Source organism: Micropterus dolomieu, linkage group LG11 (genome assembly GCF_021292245.1).
Source record: "Micropterus dolomieu isolate WLL.071019.BEF.003 ecotype Adirondacks linkage group LG11, ASM2129224v1, whole genome shotgun sequence".
Taxonomy (NCBI): Eukaryota; Metazoa; Chordata; class Actinopteri; order Centrarchiformes; family Centrarchidae; genus Micropterus; species Micropterus dolomieu.
This window is the reverse complement of record NC_060160.1, coordinates 12,851,497-12,876,969: the sequence shown is the minus strand read 5'-3', so window position 1 is coordinate 12,876,969 and position 25,473 is coordinate 12,851,497. Positions and strand designations below refer to the sequence as shown.

At 41.4% G+C, this 25,473-nt stretch overlaps 1 protein-coding gene across 3 annotated transcripts in view; it reads left to right on the top strand.

Moving 5' to 3' along the window:
- Positions 1-1,946: 1,946 nt before the first annotated feature.
- The window catches only part of luzp1 (leucine zipper protein 1), a 48,650-nt gene continuing 25,123 nt past the window's right edge, over positions 1,947-25,473 (top strand). For 2 of the 3 annotated variants that reach the window (XM_046063043.1, XM_046063046.1), the window contains exons 1-2: positions 1,947-2,230; positions 19,727-19,784. The gene's annotated coding sequence lies outside the window, so the exon portion shown is untranslated. The remainder of the gene's footprint in view (positions 2,231-19,726; positions 19,785-25,473) is intronic. The other variant, XM_046063045.1, reaches the window with a different exon arrangement.

Genomic DNA, 25,473 nt, shown 5'->3' with positions numbered 1-25,473 from the left:
CTGCTGAGGTTACTTTTGAATAGCAACCAGGCAGTATATATTTCAGTTTTGATAATACAACCTAAAATGACGGCTCTGCTGCTGACTAAAGCAGCGTTTCGCAAGAATCAGTCTAAACTGTTCAAGAGATACAAAAACAAACACTCAACTGTGTGTGAGAGCGTATATGTGTCTGCATGGGCAGGACTTTACCTGGATGGATGGCTGCCTATCACATTCATAAGAGTTACGGGGAGTTACGCAACTGAAAGACGAATGACCCACAATGAAGAATTTACTGCCACACCATAATCATGCTGCAATACATATAGAAAACAATATGCTTCTGTTACAGTTATTATGACTGCAGTGCACTTGAAGTTAGCACACGCAATGGCACCAGTAAAAAACAGGGAGTATTTCATATCCAGGATGGCAGAGAGGTTGCACCGATTGACAGCACAGATTGATCCATGTGTCTGTCTTGAAGGTCAGGCAGTCTGAGCTGCAGTGGGTTTGAACTCAGGGGAAGAAAATTATATGGCCTGGTTTAAGCTGTGGAACAAACCAGCAACTCTCCTGTACTATGCACTATCACAGAGACAAAATGTTAGATAGGATGACGTGACTGTATTTGTATAAAATTTAGCCTAATGTATTTGCCACAACAATCCTCTGGTTTTCTACATAGCCTAAAACAAACTTTCCTAAAGCAGGTCCACCAGGGGTCTTTAAAAGAGTTCGATTTGGGTTTATAAAGGGGTTTATATCTAATTTTCAAGAGATTCATAACATATCATTACATTTTACCCCCAAAAAACAAACAAAACAAAACACAGAGACTAAATTTGTAATTCCTAATTATAAAAGTAAACATTAGAAGCAATAGTAACTAGATTTCAAATAAGAAAAATGTCTGGTTTTGAATAATCCCAAAGAGATTATGGATTTAATGACAATACATTATTCCAATCAAAGGGGGCCTTAAAACAAAATGCGTTTTTAAAACTTGTTTCTGTAGTGTATTAATAAATACATTGAGGCATGTAGCTGTAAAAACTACTTTAAACACATTTTTTTGCTTCAGAGGATTAATTACCTTTAGTATAATGTTTAGTCCACACCAAGTCACATTTCCCAAATCCAGGGAACCTGGGGGTTCTTTAGGACGCATCGTTGTCAAACAGGGGCCCAGGGTCTCAGCTGCATACATTTTAGGCTGCTTCTCAATAAAACAAAAAAACCTTGCCTTGAAATCCACACAAACCTGACACCATAAAAGTTGTACAACAGTAATTGTGGAATTTGCACATTTATATGCAGAATAATCAGCATTTTTGTGGCAGTGAGTTTGCAGTTCCTGGGTGTTTTATGAGCATTACAGTGTACACAAACTAAAAAAAGAGTTATACCAATACAGTGGAGATTTATAATATGTCTGCACTACTGGAAAATAAATTTATAGTGATATTATCTATATTTTTTACTCCTTTTGCTTACTTTAAGACTGTGGTAACATTGCTACAGGTGTTACTTGTTGAGTTTATGGGGACTTTATGATAGGCCTACTTTTGGTACTTTTTAATATTGCAATAGGGATTTAAACTGTGATAGGCTACACAATGTGGGAAGCGTAAGGTAAGTTGTTAATGGCATTTTGTAGTCCCAATGGTATTACAAAAATTGTGCTATAATATTAATTCAAACAGTTCAAAAATATAGGCTATAGTGTGTGTGTGTGCGCAGAATGGGGGGGTGGGGGGGGGGGATGCGTTTACTCAGTATCCACACAATCTCAGCGAGAATTCATTTCTCCCCACCGGCCAGTCTTGCGTATGTTATGTGGGGGAGAGAGGCGGGACCTCGCAGCCGGGAAGGGCGTTCTCTTTGCGGTCAGACCGGGCAGAGTCATCCCGAGGGGTGGGTCCTCCGGCAGCAGAAAAGGAAAAACCCACCTTTTTTCATTGTTAAGGACGCGGTGGAATGTGATGGTTTGATCTCAGACGGGCCAGGGAGGGGAATATCCGAGAGGAAAGGACGGACGAAAGTGATTTAGGGGAAGGGAGAAACCAGAAACGCGGCCCCCCCCCCCCTCCTGTCGCCACCAACTCTGGTTGTATGTGAAAATATGTGGATGAACTTGTCCTCGTCGTGTCGGCAGCAGCGAGTCTAACCGTCTGCATGAACTCAAACCGTGTGAAGTTGTGGATTTACCGTCGCGTTTTTCTGACCTGGCGGTGGACCAGCTAAGGTAAAGTTGGAGTCTTTATTGTGTGTGTTTTGGTTTGGATAGGGAACACGGGTACATGGAAAGGGGTTCAGACAGCGGCTTCCTGACTTGGACTCAGTCAGTCGGGACTGCAGAAGTCTGAACTGCGGCAAGTTTTTCAACCCTCCTCCTCCTGGTTCTTCTCCTCCTGTGCTCTTGTTGTAGCCAAAATGAAGCATCAGGACTGCGGCGAAAAGCTCAGGTGGTTAAACTGTAGCCGCGCATAGACCGTAGCCTACACCTCACTGTGTTAACACGTCGCAGTTTTTACAATGTTTCACCGTTTTGGTGGCATGAAGGCTACGTGTTTGCGATTCGCTTGTGTCTACGCACTTAATAACGTCGGTGGTTTCCATATAGGCTACTGCATAACAAGCTATAGTTCACAACAAGGGTTTCATGAAAACATTAAAACATATGTAAGTGTTTGTTACTTGTAGGCTGGTTACATTGCTCCTGGCGTTCATGTGGACTATGTTTTGGACACTGGCAAGGATATTATCTTGTGCGCTGTCTCAAAATGTAACTTGGCTAATCAAACTGTAATTCCCCCTTTTTCTGAAGTCGTTCGGAATGTTTTTATGAATGAAGTAAAAATGTTTCTTTTGTTGACATTCAGGCTCAGCCACATGAAGAATTTGTACCAGACTGCCAAAGGCACTGTTTTGGCCCTCTTTTCCAATGGAAGCATTAAAACTGTGTTTACTCATGTGCACAAATATATTTCAATGTATTACCTACACCTTATAGAGTATGTTTACAGAAAGGAGATTCTGGATGATATGGCAGATGTATAGACACTGCAGTTGTTCATGAAAGGTGGCATAGCAGGACAGGATATTGATTGACCTAAATATATTTCAGGGTTAGCCTAATCACACTATAAAATCACAACTGAGCACAAAAGTCACAAGGACATTACACTCACTCAGGAATAGACTAGTGGAGGGCACGTACAAACAATGAAAGGATATTATAGCGATTTTACATTGTAAAGGAATGTTGAACATCATCTGTATTTAGAGCTTTAGTATGTTGAATGAGTTCACGTTTGATTAAGCTATTTTGACATTCTGAACCTCTAATGATAAATGAGTTGTGCACATGTTCCTTTTTGTATGGTGGACAACTTCAGTGTAACTGCAAGAAAGAAATGAATTAGCCTTGGATCTAGTGCTGTAAGTTAGTCTAAGAGCTAGGAGGCTACTCGAAATTAGTAATGGGTAGACAGAAAATGAATCTCAACACTTTAAATAATCAACTGATAGTTTAATATTCTGTGGTTGCAGATTCTCAAATGTATTTGTTTTGTTCTCTGTTTATGTGACTGTAATATGAATGTTTAGGTTTTTTTGGACAAAAAATTGTGCAATTGAGCAGTTGAAGATGTCTTGTTCAGTTTTGTTTAACTGTGATGGGCATATTTTTTTTTTTTACACTTTTCTGCCATTTTATAGACTAATATTAATTGAAGTTGACACAACAAAAATAATCTGAAGTTTCAGCCAAATGATTTGTTGAATCAACAAAGAGCAAGACATCTTTGTTCTGTTACTTCACATGAGGTGGAATGTTTTGCGCTCCATAGGCCCACACATACATGTATGAAACTAAGGTGGCAGAGCTCATAGTTTGAACAGTATGTGCCCTGTGCTGCCTCCCTCCAACAGTAATAGAGGGGTGTGTGTTTGTGTGTGTGTGTGTCAACAGCAGAAAAGGTAGTTGTAGTGGTGGAATACTAATCTGCCAGGTGGGGCTCGTAAAGAGCTGCACAGAGAGGGAAGTAGATGGAGGGAACCTGCCTTGACCTGTTTCAGACATGAAGGAGACAAAAAAAAATCACTGATGACTTTCCAGTAAGGCTCCCCTCCCAGCTGTAGATTATACCAGCTGAGCTACCAGCTTGTGCTGCCATGAACCCATTTTTCTCCTGGACTCATGGCACATGGCAGCTTGTCATGGTGGGAATGTCTGCAGTTCATGCTGTCAGTTTGGAAATGTTGAGAGAAATGCAAAGGGAAAATTAAATGACAGTACCAGCAAAGTGAAGAGTGAGATGTCTAAAATGCCTCTGATTACTGCTTGATCCACTGGAAATTATGCTCCGATGTTAGGTTTGGTTGCATTGCGCCTCAGCAGGGAGCGTTCCCAGCCTATGTCCCCATTGACTTTCACCCCGGTAACTGAGCATGATTGCTCGGTGCAATGATAACTGTTAATGTTGACACAGTAGGAGTGCCACCCCAACCACCATTTGCTTTGTAATCCTTTGAGTGATCTTGATGCCGACAAGTGAAAGTTACACAAAGACAGTTTACACCATGTCCTCTCCAGGAGTTGCCAGCAAAGTAATAATCATACCCCTCGCTCTTCTTTTACAACCTGGGCTATACCGCGCATGATTGGTTTTCCACTCCGCATAACGCCGCGACCGCCCTATGAAACTGCCTTCACTGCTTTGGGTGAAACCAAAAACTAATCATTATGGGTGTCCAGTAAGGGTAATTATCAGACTAAGCACTGGACCTGGGGATTACGGAGTGGCTAAATGAGTGCTCTTGGGATTAAATTAAAATATTGAGGTTTCTGCCTGGGAGAATCCAACCGCTGGGAATGTCAAACCCACCCTGTCGATGGTAGTATTACTGCCACTGCGCACATAAAGGTTTATGCACAGAGCCCCTGCTGTTAGTGTCCATCACATCAGTGTGGAATTACAGTACATGGACATTGGCGTCTTGTGTTGCAAGTGCATGAAAATAAAATGGATATTGTTATTGCATAGTTGGGTGGAAAACTCGTATTTAGAAATTGTCAACTATTATCTTAATCATCAATCAGTGAAAAAGACCATTGTAATTTCCCAGAGCTGAAGGTGATTTATACATATAGCTTGTTTTGCATGACCAACCGCTCAAAACCCAAATATTTTCAATTTACTATGACAAATGACAAAGTAAGCGATCAGTGTTAAAATAGTTTCAGATTCATTTTATCTCACTCAGCTAATAGGTGAGTTTTAACACCCACATGAGCAGACGAGTGTCCTTTGCAGCGTAACCTACATGTCCTAATAAGCTGTAATGGATAGCTGGGATAGAATTTGGACCGGATGATGTTGGCGTTGGTTATTATTAGTGGTAGACTCGGGGGCCTCCTTGAAATAGTACAGATGAATCACGTATCATGACTTGTATTAAAGCCCACACACAGCCTGTGAGTGTACTTGTCAGTGTGTGTAAGTGTGTGTGTGTTTTGTGATAATGCAATAATGGGCTCAGTATCCGGGACAGAGGCTGCTGTTGACAATACGCAGGCCAGCTGCAGTTGCTGCCTGTCTATTAGCAAACTTGCAGGAAGATGGCTTAATGCCATAAAGATGCTTAAATGAGTCTGTGTACTATCTGTCTTTGCAGTGTGTTTTTTGGAGTTAGGAAGAGCTGAGACGATTAACACAAGATGCTTCTCTTATGTTTTTACTTCGTCTTTTGTGTCTGTAAACGTGACGGGCATATTTTACTATTTACGGACATTCTGACGAAATGATTCGATTAATGGAGAAAGTAATCTGCAGCCCCAGAGGTAGAAGCGTACATGTCAACTGCTTGTGTACTGTGTCCACTATGTCCGCGTATTTAGGCTTTTTTATGTTGCTGATCTCTGGTTAGTGATGCTGAAATTAGCAAAAATAAATCAACATGATTAACCAGTAACCGTTAGGGGTTGGAATCTCTGGGGACCTCACGATTCGATTCGATTATAAAACGATTATCGATGCATCTTGATGCATGTTTTTTCTATACAGGATCCCTGGATAATTACTAAGCATTTAATTTGCGCATTAAAATCCAAAAGAAACATCTCCTAATTGGCTTAAAAGGACTAGTTTGCATCCTTAATTTACTTAATTAATCTCAGCTCCATGTTCCCTCATTTCATTAACAACCAGTTGTCAGACTCCTCTGAAAATTTAAATAGGCCTATAATTATCAGGATGTACAATATGTATACAGGACAGAGCTGTACACCAGTTTAGTCTAAGCTTGTACCAGATGTTCTCAACCCTTGACTAGTAGGTTAGTTAGTACTGACATATAGCCGATAATTAATACTACTTCGTTACTAATTTAGGTAACGTTACATAAATAAATAAATATTTTTAGCGCCTTTCACAGGACCCAATGATGCTTTACACATAGTTACAGAGACAGAACAACAAAAAGTCATTCAGGAGTGAATGCCTTGGTAAAGAGCTGGGTTTTTAGTAGATTTCTTGAAGTGTGCAGACAGAGAGCATTTCGGATCTCTGTGGGGTGAGTTCCAGAGGGTGGGGGCTGTGACGCTGAAGGCTGTCTCCTAAAGTCCGGAGCCTGGTGTGGAGGACAGGGGAGATGTTAGCTTGCGCAAACAGCCTCCACTTTTCCAGCCGTTGGGGAAACTACAGACTTTTATTAACGGACACACAGTGACCTACTCTGCACGTTTACTACCCATTTTATATACAGTCTGTTACTACCAGACTGAAACTTACTGTTAATATATTTCTCCGCTAACTTTCAGCTTCACGTTCTGCCGCTCGCTTTCTCTCACTCTCACTCAAACTATTGTGTATATGTGTAATGTGTACAGTCATTAGAGCCAGACGTTCAGACCTGTTCTTACCCTAAACCTTTTCTTTTCTCATCATCTCCCTCTACTTTTGTCTCTCTCGTCTATGCCTTCTCCCTTCTTCCTCCTTTTCTCTCGCTCTTTTTCCCTCTCTTCCAGTACCTCTTCCTGCCTGCCCTCCTTGCCAGCTTTTTTATCAGTGGTAGGCCAGTGACAGGGCAGGGCTTTGTGATTTCAGCTGGAGTTCAAACTACTTGAGCTTTGTGTGTGTTTTGAGGGTTCTCTCTGTGTGTATGTATGTCTGTGTGCCAAAGCACTTTTCCTCAGTGCTGTTCCCAGCCATGTCGATTTGTCATCAGATACTAAAGGCTGAGAGTGTCAATCACTCAGCGAGTAGTAGCCAGAAGTACATCTCAGCTCCAAGTGTTTACACGCCTCGCTGAGGCTCTCATTAACACATACACTGACACACAGAGCAACAGATACATGCTCTCACTCTTCAAGAATTCCATGTCAAAGCACGAATGAATTCTGCTTATACAACTTCTTCTGCGTATGTGCGAGTGTGAATAAATCCCGCTTGTTAGTCCTCAAAAGCGTGCCAAATGGCCTCATCATTACCAACTGCTCTGGAGGGCTTTCTGTCCTGCGATGCCGTGGCCACAGACTGAGGCCTCACCACTCTGCTGTGCTGCAGGTGATTGGGAAACAACATTTTAATCACAGAGATCTTCTGCAAGGAAGGCTGCAGGTGCACATGATGTTGTTGTGTCCAGTACTGCAGCTGATATCCATGAGAGCACTGACTCTTAAGTATGTTTTCTCTATCAAAACAGGTGGAAAAAGATATCAGTAGGAAGATAATCATGTGATCTGTTTGTATTTCTTATCAGGTTGTTAAATTATTGTATTATGCAGTATGCCAGATTTTGATACAAGTGAACTGCAGTATAATGCCTTTGTGTTTAATAAGATACACCTTTTTACAGAGAAAATTTCTCTGTAAAAAGGTGTATCTTCTCTGTTCTATGTTGATGGATAGCCTAACTAGACAGTATTGTCTGTTTTTTGATGAATCCAGTGAGTTAAAGGCCTGACGACAAATATGGCAAAGCCTCTGATGGTCAACACAATTTATGTAGTATAAAGGCATAAACTGCCATATTGGCCAATCCTACATGACATGGATAAGTGAATCATGGATCACTCCTGACAACTCATTTTTCTTTCCATTATAGGGCTTCAAAATTGATCCCAAACAATAAAAACAATGTTTTACCCTCATCTTATCATCGTGTATTTTGTAGTTTGTGTCCTAATGTTCAGCAACATTGTGAAATTTGGTTAGTTAAGACTCCAATTTAACCAGTCTGCCAAAGTGACGTCTCTGGTATTTATTGACCTGTAAAAGATTGTATTGAGTCACTGGATAGTTATCAAACCTGTTACATGACCAGGTGGTTATGAAATAGGACTTTTTGTGGCAAATTAAGCTGTTGTTTAATTGATGAAACTTTGTACACTTGCCACAAACATGAAATAAATATCAAAGCTCTGCCACAGAGAGGCTGACAATAATGACTCATTAAGTTTGAGGAAAAACGTGTCTTTGAAACATTTACTGAAACTGTACTCCGACCTCTGCTCCCCCATTGCTGCTTGGTACTCTGGATTACACATTTCCATTTCCTTGTATTCTTTTATGTGTGACAAGCTGGCAGCCTAACAGTTTTGGTAGACGGACATTGCCTTTCCTTTAAGTCATTATGAAGAAATCCTCACAGCACAGTGGAGATCTGTAATTGTACATTCCTAATTACGTTTGTAAATCATTTTCCTATGAGAGTATATGTAGCTGGATGTCTACCAAGCCAAGAGGATAGCATGACATCGTATACGACCTTTCAGTTGCTAAATTTAAATTCTGGCATGTTGCCTGAGAAGCTAAAAACTATAAAACCTTTGCTTACACTTGACTAAAACATGTGACTGTTCTCAAGCATCTTTCTTTTTGGACAAATTATAAGTGTACTGGACACAAGTGTGCTGAAAGAAGTGTCTTTAATGCTCCTTGTGACGGACCGTCACTACGGTTGAGTATGCGCTGTGACTGCCATACCAACGAGCCTGGCTTTTTGGCGTTGTGGTCAAGTTGCATGTTTGGTACCCCGTAGACCCGGGTTCAAATCCGGGTGGGGTTACTGCTCTTGGCTTTCCGCCACACCACTCTATTACTGTTTTTCAGGAATTACCCGTTGCAGACCTGTACCAGACTTCCAAATTGCCTCCTAGGGCCATATTTTAGGAATTTTAATTTATGAACACCCATCACTCCCCTGTAGCCCCCTAAAACCAGGCAACTGCCCTGCTGTTGACCATGTGATGTTCTAAAGCTCATCATCTGGTATTCATTTTGGCTTCCCAACCATCCACAATTTCCTTATCACATGGGAGTTGAGAGAGATGCAGCATTGAGTCCGTAGCGTTGAGTCTGTAAATCAACAGAATTTATTATCTGGGGTACTTTTGATTGATGATTCCCGTATTTCTGATGTCATTACAGCTTTGCCACTGCTTCCATTTCATTAGGTCTGATGAGTAAAGGCTAAAGGTAGCTGTGAATCAGTTAGTTTAGTCTTCAGATTTTAAAGATTTCTCACGAGTCATCCTTTTGAAGTCTCGTGTCCGTCTCTGTCTTGCTTTTGCAAACAATGCCATTATTGTAGATGCAATCTCATTGCAGCTTGTCCCATGCGTTAACATGGTTGATAACCTGTTATCACAATTCAATTTTTTATCAATTTTTATGATTTTCAGGTTCATACACACAAATTTTGACTTCTTCTGTCTCACACCCCTTTCCCTCCCTGCTGAGGACCAGTTTATTTAGCAAAACACTCCTGCCAGAAAGTGTTTGTGGCTGTTAAATATACCCTGATAGCTGCAGGTGTTAAGTCCTGTAATGTTCAATCAGCTGTCTGGCCAGGCCAGCTACCCTGCATGGCTGGAGTTTGGACCACATTGACTAATAATGTGGGTCACTCTGCTACTGTGTTTGTGTTTTACATGCTGTTCAGTTGACCTGAAACACAAGTTTCCTCTAGGTTTTGGGATTTCTATTTTTTTTTTCAACTGGTTCCTGTGTGGGATTTAGATTTCTGTTAGACATTTCAGCCTCCAATAAGTTGTTTCACAGAAGGTTCCCTGCACGCCTGTTTTGTTCCTACACTGTACAGGCTTCTCAAAAATGGCTACCTCGTCGATCCTGAAAAGAAAAGAGGAAAGCGGTGCAAAGGAAACAGACTTCAAAAGCATGTAGGAAGCATAGCAAGGCAGGGAGGGAGGGGGATTAAGGGACTGAGACATTTTAACAGAGAAGAGCTAAAGTTAAGACATTTCTTGTAAATTCCTCAGCCACACTTTTATTTTTTAGGTGTTCTACACCTCAACAGGCCAACATTTCCCCTTTCTCCTTCTGATTGTTATCTTGCCTTGCTCCCTCGCTTTTTGCCTTGCAAAAGACGAGTCCCCCACCACCTCCTTTTCCTGTCACTCCCCCTTCTCCCGCCTGGTCCAGGAGTATTTTTGGAAGTTAATGAACAGAGAAATCTAAACTGCTTACCCTTAAAAGGCATGTCTGGGTCAGCTAGGTGGAAACTTGTGTTATTATTAATGTTCTTAACATTTTCTATGTGAGTGGGTCATCTGTGATTGTAAGTGTGCGAGCGTTCGGTGCTGCATACTGCGCAGGAATGCTGTGGGTAGAAGGAAAGGAGGGTGGACTAGTAAGCAGACCTACGTCTTCAGGAAAGGAGGGGGGTCAGGGGCATATTTGGCATATTTCAGGAGCCATTCCAGTCTGGTTCAAGATGCATTCTTCTTCCTAGAGATCTGGCTGAGCAGCCAGACAGACGATGATCAAGGGAGGAGAAGTAAGTTGAACATCACGCTCTACTTCCTATCAGTCTCGTGATGCTGGTGGTAGAAGATGGCGTAGACTACACATACCTGCCTTTGGTGGCTAAAAAGCTTCTAACCCAGGTCGTAAAAAGATACCAAAAATACCACCTTATGCCACCTACACACTGACAAAGATGTCTAACCCCCCCCCCCCCCCCCCCCCCCCCCCCCCCAATCTGTAACCCTGAATAATGTCCATAAAAGGCTAAATGTTGAACCAAAGTTCTTCACCCAGCAGCAGGGTTTGTGTGTGTTGGGTACCATCACTACAATTTAATGAGTGTTTACTTTCAACTTCTCTTCCGTGGCATTATAGTGACTATGTCTCTCCCCTAGAATTTATGATGCTTTAGCCTGTTATTTGCAGTCGGATGGCTACTGACTGACGTGACAGTTGTTGGCAGGAGTTCACTGTGGCGGTACCAGTCCAATGCTCAGCAGAGGTCTGGTTCATTGTGAGTTCTCGGGTCTGTGTCGAAGGCCCGGTTGGAGTAAAGTGTACAGATCTATTCCTAAACGGCCAAAACGTCTGCGCTTAATTCTCTCTGTAAAACATTTGCTTTTTGTTCTATACATCCATGGCTTAGTCATTTTTTTTATATTGAAAATAGTGATCACTTTGTCTCAAATCAAAATGACACTAAACTAAACTGATAAAAGAGCAAACAATTAGAATATCAAATACGTCTACTTGCTTACGTGCTTACTGTCCTGACTCTTGTGCTGCTGTTTCTGGGTGAGGCCCAGAGAGACGACATCAAATGTGCCTGCTGTCTGTCTTGTGGTTTGATGTGTCTGATGTCTCTTATGTTTTGATCTTGGCAGCAAAATGTGGATTAGGCAACCACCTGAAACGTGACAAATAAAATGAAAAAACAGAATAAATAAGTGGAGGACAAACACCCATGCTTAAAATTAAAATGATGTGGGTCACTAGAGCTCAAACCAATTGAAATCCTATGGGAGATTTTGGATGATGAGTTCTAAACCGAATTCTCCACCACCATCAGCAAAACACCAGATGCAGGAAAATCTTCCGGAAGGGTGTTGCTCATCAAGTAGAGTTGATTTATATGCCAGTGGTTCTCCCCCTTTAGAAGCCAAAAAATGTTAATGCCCCCCCACCCCAGCAAAAGTGGATAACAATATAGGCGATTGAAATAAACAAGATTCAGGTTAGCAAAATAGCTTTGCTAGCATCAGAGCACTTTGTTTGTTTATGTCACCACATGAACCATACACATGAACCATACAACTTTAGGTCCACTCAACATCCATGACCCCCCCTGAGGTGGCTCTTTTTCGTTCACTTCAACAGAGGAAATTGACTAAACAAAACAAGGGAACAGACTGAGAAGTTGAGGAAAAGAAAAAATGACTTTGGATTAGTCATACCTGTGTTAAGTGGCATTCATAAATGAACTTTATTGGTATACAGTGTAGCTGTGGGTGTGGGTGTTTATTCAGTTGATCGTACGTGACTTGAGCAGCCCGGATTTGGATCCTTCTGTGCTCTTCCTTTGCAAATGATCTGTCTGGTGATGCACCTTGACTGTGTGAGGGATATACACACTCCTGCCTGACCTCTTCTAATCCTTGGATCTACAGGGCGGCTCTCAAAATAAAATTCCTCCTGCAGATTATTTTTCTTGTGATCAGAAAATATACATGTTCTCAGAGAGGAATGCTCAGACGCCATGGCGACCTGGCAATTGCTCACTTCCCCCTTCTGCTGTTTCTCTCGGCTGTTTTGTCTTCTGTGCTCTGTGTCTGCTTAACTTTATTTTTCTGTCCCTTTTACTTATTTAGTTTGTAGACAGTGCTACAATGGGTTGGTAAATCTAATCAGCTTTCAACAACTTGTCACAACTTTTGTTTTTCATGCCTATGACCTTTTATCTGACTTTCTTAAGTCCCCTTATTTTTGTTTATCCTTCGTTTTCACCTACCCTCATTTAAAACTAAACTGGTAAGATGTTTTTCTTCTTTCCCACAGTCTCCCCTCCCTCAGTTCATCCATCCATCCATCCATGTATTAGCAAGTCTGGTTTTCAGACTTTCATCATTGTGGTGCTGATGCATACAGACCCCGACTGCTAGGCTATTTTCAGCCTCTATTTCTCCTCCTCTTTCCCCCTATTTCCCCCCTCTTCACTGCTTTTGGTTTTATTTTGGAGGAGATCTCTGTACCGCTGTCTTTTGTGAAGGGCGACTGAGGGCTGGTTTTCCCCTCCATGCCAACATTGCTTTTGGAGCTCCTTTTCGTGCTAACTGTCCCAACCAGGGGAAGTGAAGCAGCACAATGCGAGCCACAGCGAGGCCATAAAAATAGACTGGCTAAAATGTAGCTTTTACTTCAACAGACATGCTTGAAACCCTTTCATGTCCAAGGTTTTTGTAGTAGCAGTTGAAGAAGTAGTTTGGGTTCGGAGGAGAGCTGCACCAACAATTTATTTATTTTTTTCACTTTTGTTAAACAACTATTGAGACTGACAGGAAACAAAGGTAGGGAGAGGGGAGTATGACATGCAACAAAGACTTCTAGGATGCTCCACTAATGAGTAGTTAAACTGATTAATTTGTTGACTGTCTTTTCAACGAATTGTTTAGTTGAATAAATGTCTGAAAATAGTGAAGAAATACCCTCCATTTCCCAGAGCCCAAGGTGATTTCTTCATCACCTTGGGCTCTGGAGCTACGACAGACTATTATTTTCATTATCAATTAATGTGCCAATTATTTTCTCAACTCATTCATTAGTTGTTGAAAATGTTTACCCAGTTGTTAAAAGTCCCAGGTGGTGACATTTTAAAATTTCTTCCTTTGTCCAACCAACAGGCCGAAGCCCTAAAGCATTCATATTATTACAATGTAAATCCAGGAAAAGCTGATAATTCTCACATGGGAGAACCTGTAAACATCTAAATATTGATCGTTTCAGTAGTTTGAAATAGTCTGAGTTACTGGAATGTCACTGAATTAACTTAAACACATTGGATCACTCACCGTGATTAGACATACACTGCTCTTCCATTTGTTTACAGTGCAGCAGAGAGAAACACAGCGACTCTGACCATGAGCAAGTCATCGACTCCCCTCTGGTGGTCCCTTTATGTGCCCTGCACTTCTTGCAGCTAACATTTAGATAAATGTATAACAAAAGGCACCATTTGACCAAAACGATTTCTTTACCTATTTATTCTATGCTTTCTTTTCTGTTGGATTGTTTTAGTGATCAGTATGGATTCAACATCAAGTAAAACACTTTTAATAGGTATAGTGCTGAATGTCTGGCTCACGCACAGTTGTGTGTTTGTGTGGGTATATACGTGCGTGCATGTGAACACATTCAGACACAGGAACCTCACAGGAATCCCGTAACACTCCCCAAGTCCCTGAGTGGCTCATTTGTGCACTGTGGAACATTGTGGAATACCAGGCATATTTTATGATCCAGCCTTCAGCCGGCTCCCTCTCTTTCTCCCACCGTCTGGGTTTATTTGTGAAAGCTAAGCCGGTCTGGCCGTCCGGTACCCCCTCCCTTTTCCTTCCCTCTTCAGCAGAATATTTAATCATTGCATTTTAGACATTTAGCTGATGCCTTTATTCAGAGCAACTTGCAGGGTGGGTACAGTATCATGCTCAAGCAAATTTGGCGTCGAAATCAAACGTGGAATGATTTACACAGCGCGGATTGTCACGCTGTGACAAGTTTAGGTGTGGGTAGACATGTATGTATATATGTGTATACCCTCCTATTGTGGACCTTGTCAAACAGGTCTACCACATGTGGTGGTGTGTTTTGACTGCCTGGACAAACAAGAGTACAGCAGAGCTCGATGCCCGTGGCAAAGAGTGAGTCTTGGCCACCCACTTGGATAAACTTGTTGTAGTTTTTACGTCCTTGTTTTCATCCTCTAGTCATACATATGTTGTTTTTGTTTTTTTTTGTCTAAACCTCTTCAAATGTCTCTCTCTCTCTCTCTCTCTCTCTCTCTCTCTCTCTCTCTCTCTCTCTCTCTCTCTCTCTCTCTCTCTCTCTCTCTCTCTCTCTCTGTGTGTGGACTGCACAGAAAAATGCAGTTAAATTAGTGCTTTATCCGTCTTGCCAGCCAGCTGCATCTGCACTCCCAGCCATGCCAAGCATTTCAGACACAATTGACCTTAAAAGGAAACAATAGCAGCCTATCAATTCTGCTCTGCCAGTCAAAGATTGGCTTGCTCCTACATGGGCAGGGTCTAGCTCGCACACACACAACACAAGGAAGTGTTTGGAAACTGAACTTTGAAACTGCTGGGAAATATTGGGGACTGAAATTAGCTAATAAAATACACACCATGACTGAGGTTCACTTGCTTAATGCAACACCCTTCCCCAGTTCCAAAAAAATCCCCAAAAGCTTACACATATTTCTGGTATCCTCAACATGTGTGTATTTAAAAACAAAAAGTCAAACTAACATGAAATTTCTGTTAATTTTAATGTAACCCATGTCACCCAGAAATTTTAAAAGCAAAAGGTGTACTCATTCAATGTAGCCAAAGCATAACTCTTCTTTATTCTAAACAGTGGATTTGACCTTGGGAGATTCCTATATTGTTGAGCTGTGTGGACTAAAAAGGTGTTCTGTGACATTGCTATTTTTCATATTACTGTTGTTGCATAAATGGCTGTATGAATTAAAAACATTAATCTGTGTCGTCAGCAGCAGTAGTGTGTGAATGCCTCAGCTGTTTGTGGAACAGGGAGGGTGAAGCTCTGCAAGTCATTAGATATTAGGACAGGTTCTGCAGGTTTACAGTCTAGTTAAAGATGTGGATGATTTTCCATTTAACAGCTCATCCGCTTGTAGAGAATTCTTACTGCACCTTGTTGAAATGCAAATAGGAACAGGAGGAATGCTGTTCGCAGTGTTCAGTGGCTGCAAATGAAAAATCATTCTCTTGCTCTATTCCTCTCTGGGGTTTCCCTCCTTCTTTCTTTTGTTAGCTCCTTCTGTCTGCTACTTTCTGCATCTCTGTGTCCTGTCTCTCTCTCTCGCTTTCTCTCTATCAAGGCATCCTGTTCACTGTGTTTGATTTGGGCATTCCTTTCCTTCCCAAGCAGACAAAACAACCCCAGACCTCTCTGAACTGCAACCCCAGTTTGCCCACACACATACACGCACACTCTCCCTTCTGCTAATCACACACAGGAAATGGGCTCCCATGCAAACGAGGCCCGCCTGGCCAGTGGAACCCAGGATGGGGTTTCAGGCCTTGAAACGTTCTCCAGTGGAGGAAATTGAACGTGATCTCTCTCTTCCCCCTTCTTTCATTCTCCTTCGTTTCCTCTCTTGTTTTCACTCGACACGGTTCCTCTGCCCTTTTCTTTTGACACTTTTTTCTCCACGCTGCATTTGAATGCATCCATTTTGCTGTGAAACATTACCATTCAGACCAACTAATGGACAGACACAGAGTTTCTCCTCCGTGGAAATGATGAATATAACATCTTCTGTGGTTTGAAGGTTTGCAGAGCACCTGTGCCTGCCAAAATTAATTTTGGTATTTTCTCATGTTGTTTCATGTCATGATTTTTAATCCCCCACTCTGCCTGGCCCTCTCCACACAACGCTCTGAAGCCTCGGTGACGTACGGACAATCTCAACACTGATAGTCTATCGCGACTCAGCGTCATGCGACTTCTTCGCTTGAGTTGAAAATATTCAACTCACGTGTTGCCTTTGCGTCGCTGTCCCTGCCCCCATCTTTTCATTGACTTTGTATGTAAACTCACCGCCCCGAACGCTCTCTTTGCTTTTGGTCTGAAAACACCATAAATAATCAAAAGCATACATTGATAACGTATCAACAGCCTTCCTTTAGTATGATATTTTAGTTAAATGTCACAGGATATCTCTTTTTGAACTCTGTATGTCAAAACAATACAATTATAACCATAAGATATAATATAATCGTTTTGTGAGGATGTGAACTTATAATGTTATCACTCTACAAACGCTGTTCTCCAAACTAATGATTCTGAGCAACCTATAATAATAAAGGAACAAAAGAAGTTTGGTGTAACAGTGAAACAGTTCGTTACTCAGACTATTGGTGTGATGATTTTATGTGTGATTTTGCATATATTTGCCAAATCTTGATACATATAGATCAGCGGAAATATGCTTATCGTCAGTCGCTATGACTTGAACTACTAGGAAGTTCACTGGTTCTCTTCATGACACATAAATATACAGTGTGTAGGAAATAACTAATTAATTAACTTGTTTGTTATTTCACCCTTTTAATTATACTTCATTCTCCACCTTATTTAAGTGAGTGCCTCCTCCAGTTCTCTTCACACTCTTAACATACCTCTGCAGTAAAAACGTCAGTGTACCCCGCTTCTTTCCATCTCTGTCTCTCCCTGTATGTCTGGTCCGGTAACTTTCTCCATCAGTAGTAGGCTACGTTGTATAAAGTCGCCGGGAAAAAACAGAACTTGTCTTCTGGACTTTTCCTTCTGCGATTCCGTTCACAGCAGCAGCTGTGGTGCATGTTGTGGAGGCGTGTTAACGATGTAGCCTTTCAAAACAAAACTAACGTGGTAGCTAGCGAATGACATCTGCACTGTAACGTCACTTTACCTGTTCGGTGCTTGTACAATATCCACCGTGTCGCGACTTGTAATGTAATAACTCTGTGTTTCTCTGAAAAATGCTACAATGTGTCGCCAGATATACCTGGGAGGCCCACCGAAGTAAAGTGTATGTGTGGGAAACACTAACTGAACCATAGTTCTTCTTTTTACAAGCCAGGTCTTCAGCAGGGTTGACCAGCACTGTCTCTCCCTCCATGTTTTTATAGACTTTGTGATTAGACGGCTGCGTGCAGATGCAGATGCAGAGGGAGGGGCGGGGCTGTGTGGTGAGGGAGAGAGAGACGAGCAAACGCTGGTAGGACTTTATGGAAACCTATTAATTAACTAAACATCAAACTATATCGGTATAAACAGTATTGTCTAATTTTATCTCTTTTGAAATTATATCGGTATACCTCATTATACCGATATACCGCCCAGCCCTAACACACACACACACACACACACACACAGTTTCAGTTTATTCTGCTGAGTAATGCAATGAATCCTCCCCAACCTGACATGCTGCGTGCGTGACAGGGAAGCAAGTGGGAGCGAGGGATGAGAAGGTGGCAGCTGTTTTTAGTTTTGTTTGGTTATGGGTTGGCTAACTGTCTGAATGAATAGCACAGACCCCCACTCCCCACACACACACCAAAACACATACAAACACAGACAAACATGTGGTCTCTGGTCACCAGGGTATTTGGCGTCTTCTGGATTGCTAAGAGTGTGTCAAATCCCATTTGTAATATCACATATTTGAAATTAAAAATGAGTTTTTATTTATCACTAAGCACACACAAAAGAGCTGGCTTTGCACGCAGCGGAATCACACATTTGGTTCAGTGCAGAAGCGTTGTTGATGATTCAGCAAAACCTTGTGCCGGTGTCATGCTGCTACCTTCATGAATTTAACATGACAGAGCGGAGAGCGGAGCAGCAGGACTATCTCCTTCCTGTAAAGACAAGATGTGTAGGAACAAATGGAGAGAGTGACGGAAAGGAACTGAGAGTGGCAGGAGCAACTAAAACACTGATTCTGTCTGTCCATCAGAAGCTACTTACATGATCAAAGTGTCTTTGAGCACATCACTTGCCTATCTGCTTTCTCAGTAAGTTTTTCTGAACAGTTTAGTGATGACTATGAAAGGCAGACTTCATCACTTTATGCTTTTAGAGCTGAAACAATTGGTTGATCAACACAAAATTAATCTGAAACAGTTTTGATAATCGATTTCAATCAATTTCATCTTTTATAGTCACCTTTTAGGCAAAAAATACCCAAAATCCAATGATTCTAGCTACTCAAATGTGAGTATTTGCAGATTTTGTAGTCTTTTGTGGTGGTAAATTGAAAATCTTTGTTTTTGGACTGTTGGTCGATCTGATGGGCAGTTTTTACCATATTTCTTTCCCCATTTCCTCTTCCTCCTTGTTGCAGTAAAATGCCAAATATGCAGGTGACAAAACCTTTCAACTAAATGCCTACATATTCACTTGTTCTGTAGCTTTTTAACGTCTTACATGGTCTTAATCAGCAGCTTGAGTTTGCTCAGTTGTCTTGAAACAGTAGATTTCCAATCTTTCCATTCTGAGCTTGGGAGTTCATTCTTTAATGTATGTTTTCTGAACCAGTATCCCGTTGCTGCTTACAGTTAACAGGAATGTTCCCTTTCTCCTACAGGCCTCCTCCTCCTCATTTCTTCCCCTCCCTCTACTTCCCTCTCTCATCCTTTAAATTCAGTCCAGACTCGAGTCTTAAATCTGGATTCTCTGTGCTTAACCAAACATATGGAATGCTACTGTAGTGGAATGCTCCAAGTTTGAGATGGCGTGTGTGTGTGTGTGTGTGTGTGTGTGTGTGTGTGTTTAACCACGCACATGTTTTGAAGCAGATGAGAGCTTCTAGGATGATGATGATTATGATAATGGTGCATGTGTGTTTGTGAGTGTACCAGTGCCTCCCCAGAGAACTGAATAGAGCCTTCTGTTGTCGTGGCCAAACACTGCTTGTCTGCTCATGCACGAGTCTATTGCAAAGCCACTGAATGCATCCCATATCTGAGCAGTTAGCTCATTCTTAGCCCGTTAGCTTGACTGCGAACAGTCTCCCCTACAGTGACTGCATTGTCAGCCCGGCCACAGGCTCGGGGCCTTGCCAACTGCCAAACATAACAATGGTGAAAGATGGCATTAGTGTGTGTCTCTTGATATATCATGATAACCAGTGAGACCACTTTTACTAACCTTGTGTCCTGCTTGTGTGTTTTTTTTAACCACAGGATGGAGACTCTGGGACAAGGAGCTTAATGTGACAGATAAAAGGGATGTATCTAGAATGTAAGTTATGCCTTTCTGTGTTTTGAGTAATGTTGATTTGTTTGAGTTCTTTCCTGTTTCAGCACACATTTTGGGGCACCTGCAAAAGTCATCATATATAATTTAAATAAAATACCTTTTAAATGTCAAATCAAAATGTCTTAAATCCAATAATAGTAGAGTTTTGCAGTGTAGGATTTACAAATTACACTTTATGTACCCTAAAGTAGGGTTTGTACTATATGCAATCAATGCGCTTTACTCAAAGGAATAGTTAAATATTTTGGGATATAGGATTGGTCAATAATTTTCTCTCAGAGAAAATTGTCTGTGTGTTAAGTACAGAGGTGATTAGCTTAGCCTAACACCAAAGGGGATTCACAACATTTACCAAAGTTCAAAAACACACCTACTAGCATGTCTAAGGCCCCATCCACACTACTCCGTTTTAGTTTACAAACGGAGAATTAAAACGAATACGATCTCCATCCACACCAACGTTTTAGCTGCGTTTTGGAGTTGATCTCCGTCTACATTAAAACAACTGAAAACGCACATCTATTGGCCGTTCAGGTACACCGGGCATGCGCGTGCCGGTGAAAACATGAAGCAGATGGTCTCTTCCTGGTTACAGAAGATTTGGTGAAAGAAAAAATAAATACAGACGAAGAAGTTGTTTTTTTTTTTTGCATGCACCAATAAGGAGCTGGGACTGTTACTGAATTAACACTGGAGTGTGGCAGCGGGAAACAGACTGGGAGTTGTTGCAAAGTAAATACGGCGACATGCACAGTACAAGTGTAGGCAGATAAGTGTTATTTGCACGGTACATAATATTTTAATAAAAATACCATGTCAAAAACCCGGTCAGTAGCATCGTGTTTCTGCTTTGCATGACTTCTAAGACCCAATTAGAGAGCCGAGTGTGAGCGGCTGCGTCATCGTTTCTAAAGTTCTCCGTCTTCACTAAAACGCCCTCCGGACTTTTGAAATGCAAAACAGGGTCAGCAACGTTTCTAAACTTCTCCGTTTTAGGTCTTTGTTTTCGCCGTTGTAGTCTGGACGGGAGGTGCAAACTTAGCAAAAGGTCTCCGTTTTAATTCAAAAACGCAGTAGTGTGGATGGGGCCTAAATCTCACACATTATATCATGTCTGTTTAATGTGTACACAAAAATCTAAAGTATAAATGACAGTTTGTGGTTTTAGGGGAGTTTATCCATCTCCCTAGTACTTCTGTGCAGAGCGTTTCCAGTCATAGCGCTACTTGTCTGGCAACTTTGATATGATGACAAGACTCCAGGAAGTCACTGTGACCAGCTGTTGTTTGGCATATAACTCCACCTTTAACCCCAAACTGTTGTTTTTAGGAGAGATAGGCAGGCAAACTGTTTCCCCATGGTTCCAGCAGCAGAGGGAAAAGCATATGATAATGCTAAGCTAAGCTAACTGCCTCCTCGCTCCAGCTGTGTGCTCAACCTACAGACAGTGAGAGTGGTGTAGATCTTGAACAGATGTAGAAATTTTCCCGAAACGTCGATCTACTCCTAGAAATGTATGTATGTATGTTGATAGTGTCATTTAATGCCGTGTAAATTGAGAAAAGGGGACAAAATTCGAAAGAGAAACATGGCCTTCTAAAAGCTAGAGATACCTTTTTGATAGCTTTTTGTATGCAAGTGTGTGTGTTTGCTTGTATCCGGTTACCCAGTCAGAGAAAATCAATTCCCAGAATTGATAATCTTCTGAATTTCAAATGTTTCCTCTGGCTTCCTTCACTTTTCCACCTCTCTTCTTGTTCTCTCCCACCACCCCACCTCTTCCGCCTTCCTCTGCTCTTTGTGAGTCTGTTTCCCGTTGGGCACAAATGCCGGCGCCGCACTTCCTTGCCTGTAGCCTGAAGGAGTGGCACACACATATATGCTGTACTGTATGTACTTTGTAACATAAGGGTCAATCACATGCATAAAACATTCAGGGACCTTTGCTGGTGCGTGTAGTCTTAGGCCAGGTTAGTAGCAGAGACGGTATATGTGTCACGGTCTTACCATGTCTTACTCAGACGTCTACTCACATAACAGTTTAAGGTCAGTGTGTGGCCAAGGTGTGATCTGTGTGTCCTCACTGAGTTGCATTTACATGCGTTTATTATTCCGGATGCAAGTTGACATCCTGCATGAGCTGTAAAACAGGAAAAGGAGCTTCTCACGTCAGTGCCCTGCTACTACAGGCATGTCACACTTGTATTTGAGTTTCTCAAAATTAGGGGCTTTATTCTTTTAAAAACGGACGCCACTGAGTGAACATAACGCAGTCAAGAAAGAGTCATATTAAAAGGAATAGTCTGACATTTTTGGAAACCCTCTTATGCACGTTCTTGCCCAGAGTTAAACGACAAGATAGATATGTCTGTATGCTAACTATTGAGCTTGGAGACCGTTATGTTATACAGTATGTTAACCGCTAGCTTAGCTTAGATTTGCTTAGCGGTGGCCCAAGTTAGAGTCCAGCCTGCAGCCTTTTGTTGCATGTTTTTGCCTTTGGGCAGAGCCAGGCTAGCTGTGTCCCCATACTAATCTAACCAGACTGCAGCTTCACATGCAGTGTACAGTCAGTGGTATATACAGTGGTATTGATCTTCCCACCTGACTCTCTGCAAGAAAACTTTTTCCCCCCCAAAATGTCACACTTTTCCTATACCGTGCGACTCTTTAAAATATTGGTGACTTTTTCTTTAGCTACGTTGCCCTTCATGCAAACTAACTAATTGCTGTTGTTAAAAGTGAGACAACAAATAGTGTCTCACTTTCTGTGCACTACAGGTCATTTCAGAATCCATGGTGATTTTTAAATCCAAGTGTCCTGTTACATGCTCCGATATCAAAGCTCATGTGAGCCCCTTTTGCATGCTTGATGTGAAATAAGTATCTCAGCATATCAGTTATTTTTTTCCTTGCCTTAACAGTCAAATTTCTTTGTTGACTAACATTAATAGGACAATTAGTAGTAGTAACTGTATGATTCAGTATGCCTTTATCTCCCCTTTGATGTACAACTTCATAATTTTACCTCCTGCCACCTTTCCTGCTCTCTTCATCTCCTCTTTCTTCCCTCTATCCTGCAGCCAGTGCTGCATTCCTGCTGCAGTAATCCACTCTGGCAGCTACCTGCTCTGCATTCTGTGGATTCACTCCCCTCATCTCACTCTTTCTCTCCTCCTTGTCTATTTTCCCCCCGCTGTATCTTTCTTTTCCTTACCTCGCAGTATTAAATGCCCCCCCCCTCTCTCCGTTCTGTATCTCCCTCATCATAGAGCCACTGAGGTCTCCATTCAGCCGCAGAAGGCAGCTAATGCCAAAGCAAAGATGAAGCACTGCCAAGCTCTGCCGTGCGTGCGTGCGTGCGTGTGTGTACTCTGTGATAGGATGGGAAAGCAGTGAATGAGCAGGATGTCAAGCAGCCAGGCAGAAGGTTGAAGGCCTGTATGTTAAGAGCTATTGATGTGTATGATTCGATAGTGTTTGTAGGCTGATAAAATGCCCAATCCGTCATCACTGGAGAGTTTGATGATTAGCCGTCATCGCCTCCTCTCTTAAGAACAATGGGATGGACATATAAATGCACCAGGAAGGCAGGGGAATGAGGATGAAGAGCAAGGGAGGGAAACGGGGACGGAATGCAGCAGCAGAGATGGGGGGCTGGGGTGATATTTAAAGGAAGAGGTCACATGGAAGGGAACTGACAATGACAGTGACAATGTTGGTAAACTGGAGAGAGAGAAATGGAGAATGTGAGGAAAGAAAATAATGAATAACAATAAGGTGTTCTTGACCTTTACTGGAGGAAATGGCAAAATGCACAATTGCGTCCAGTTCCAATTTTACACTTAATTCCTTCAATTCTGAGAAAGAAAGTGTAAAATTCAAAAACACTGCCATCATTAAATTAAAATTACCTTATCATTGCCCACATATAGTTTACTACATGATTTGATGCTGTGTTATGTGTCTTTTTGCAACAACATTTACTTGATTTAGGTCCTTTACATTCTTTAACCCAGACTATCTGGGATGAGTATGTAAAGAACAGATGGGAGCATTTTCGCCATAAATCTCACCTCAGCACTCTGATAAGCCTGTTAATGAATTTGTGCGGTCTCTGACACCTGGCGTATAGTTGGATTTCTCACATTTTCTGTGTTTCTGCAGACAATCCCTGCCAGTGATACTCTGCAGATGCTGCAGACACAGCGTGCGGCTCTGTTATCTTCTGACTGTAAATGAAGCATCACGTTTTGTTTTGTTTGTTTCACAGACATTTCACATGTTTGTGAGCATAGCCCAACATCAGGTTTTACTATTTAAAGTTCAGCTAGAAAGCACTCAGAGAGTAAGTGCAGTCGTTTAAGAGAAAAGCGCTTATAATAATTTTTGCCAATCTTGCAATGTTAAGAAATAGCTGCCTAACTTTCTAGACCAGATTTTTTGAGATACCCTGCTAACTCTCAAAGAGAGAAACATATAGGTAATAGATGAGTATGAAGTAAAATGTCTGTCCTTTTCTGTTCTTATCACTCTATAGGTCTCTCATGACTTTTGTCTGTCTATCTCGCCCCATTCTTTCTCTGCCTGACTCATACTTATTCACACAGACTGTTCTTTACCCAGTGTTGACTCTAACAAGTGTCATCATGTTGTGATGTGTTCATGTTCTCTTATCAGTGTGAAACGGTGACACACACACACATTCCTTCCTGAGCAGTTCATCATTGCACACAACTGCACATATATCTCGTTCACACATTTAAAGTTTTTGCTGACGTCTACTGATACCTGAGAGCACTTGAACAGCTGTTAAGGATATCTTTAAATAGGTAGCTAGTGTTGGTCCTGACAGAAAAGGCTGTGTTAATGGGAGGTCAAAGGGGTTCTCTTCAGTTGGATTTTTCAAACTGATTGTCCTTCGAAGTTAACCAGATCATCATTACAAGATCGCCCTCAGCAGATAGTTTGAAGATAGTCAGAAGTTTTCATGGAATTATAGATGTTCAAATTTACATTTTTGTTTAGGACTTCTTTATTCATGTTAAAAAGTTTGATTAAACATTAATTCTTGAACTTGTAAACAGAAAAGTGAAATATTCAAAAATGCAGACAGGCTAAGGATGCCTTAAAAGAGTACTATTGTTCATAGAGATGCTGTGTTTTTAATTACACACATTCTTCTACCTGGTTTAAAATTTGGCGCTTAAATTGCCCATAATACAATTCAACTATTGACAGTTCATTTGGAGATTCAAGTGTGTTAATGCTAGTCGCAGCTAATGTAGCCTCAAGCAGCTAGTCTAAAAAAATCACCAAGACCTGTAAACAGACTTTGTTGTGTGAAATTGATGCACTTCCCCTTTAAATTATTTTTCAATTTGAATAAGATATTTACACAGAGTGAGACATTTTCCAGTGAATAATAAACTTGACAGTGCTCTGTAGTGGACAAACTATATAATGGCTTCACTGTTCCTAAATTACCTTAAAAAACTCTTTTCATTTTAATAGCGGTTGATTTATTTGCACGTGGATTTATTTATCGGCCAGACACTATTTTGTGACTTACACAAACAGAGGTAGTTTTGTGCACATTCCATCCTATATTTAGGCCAGTTCCAGACCCCATAGTGTTGAAACATTGCCTCGTTCAAACTTTTTGGAAGCC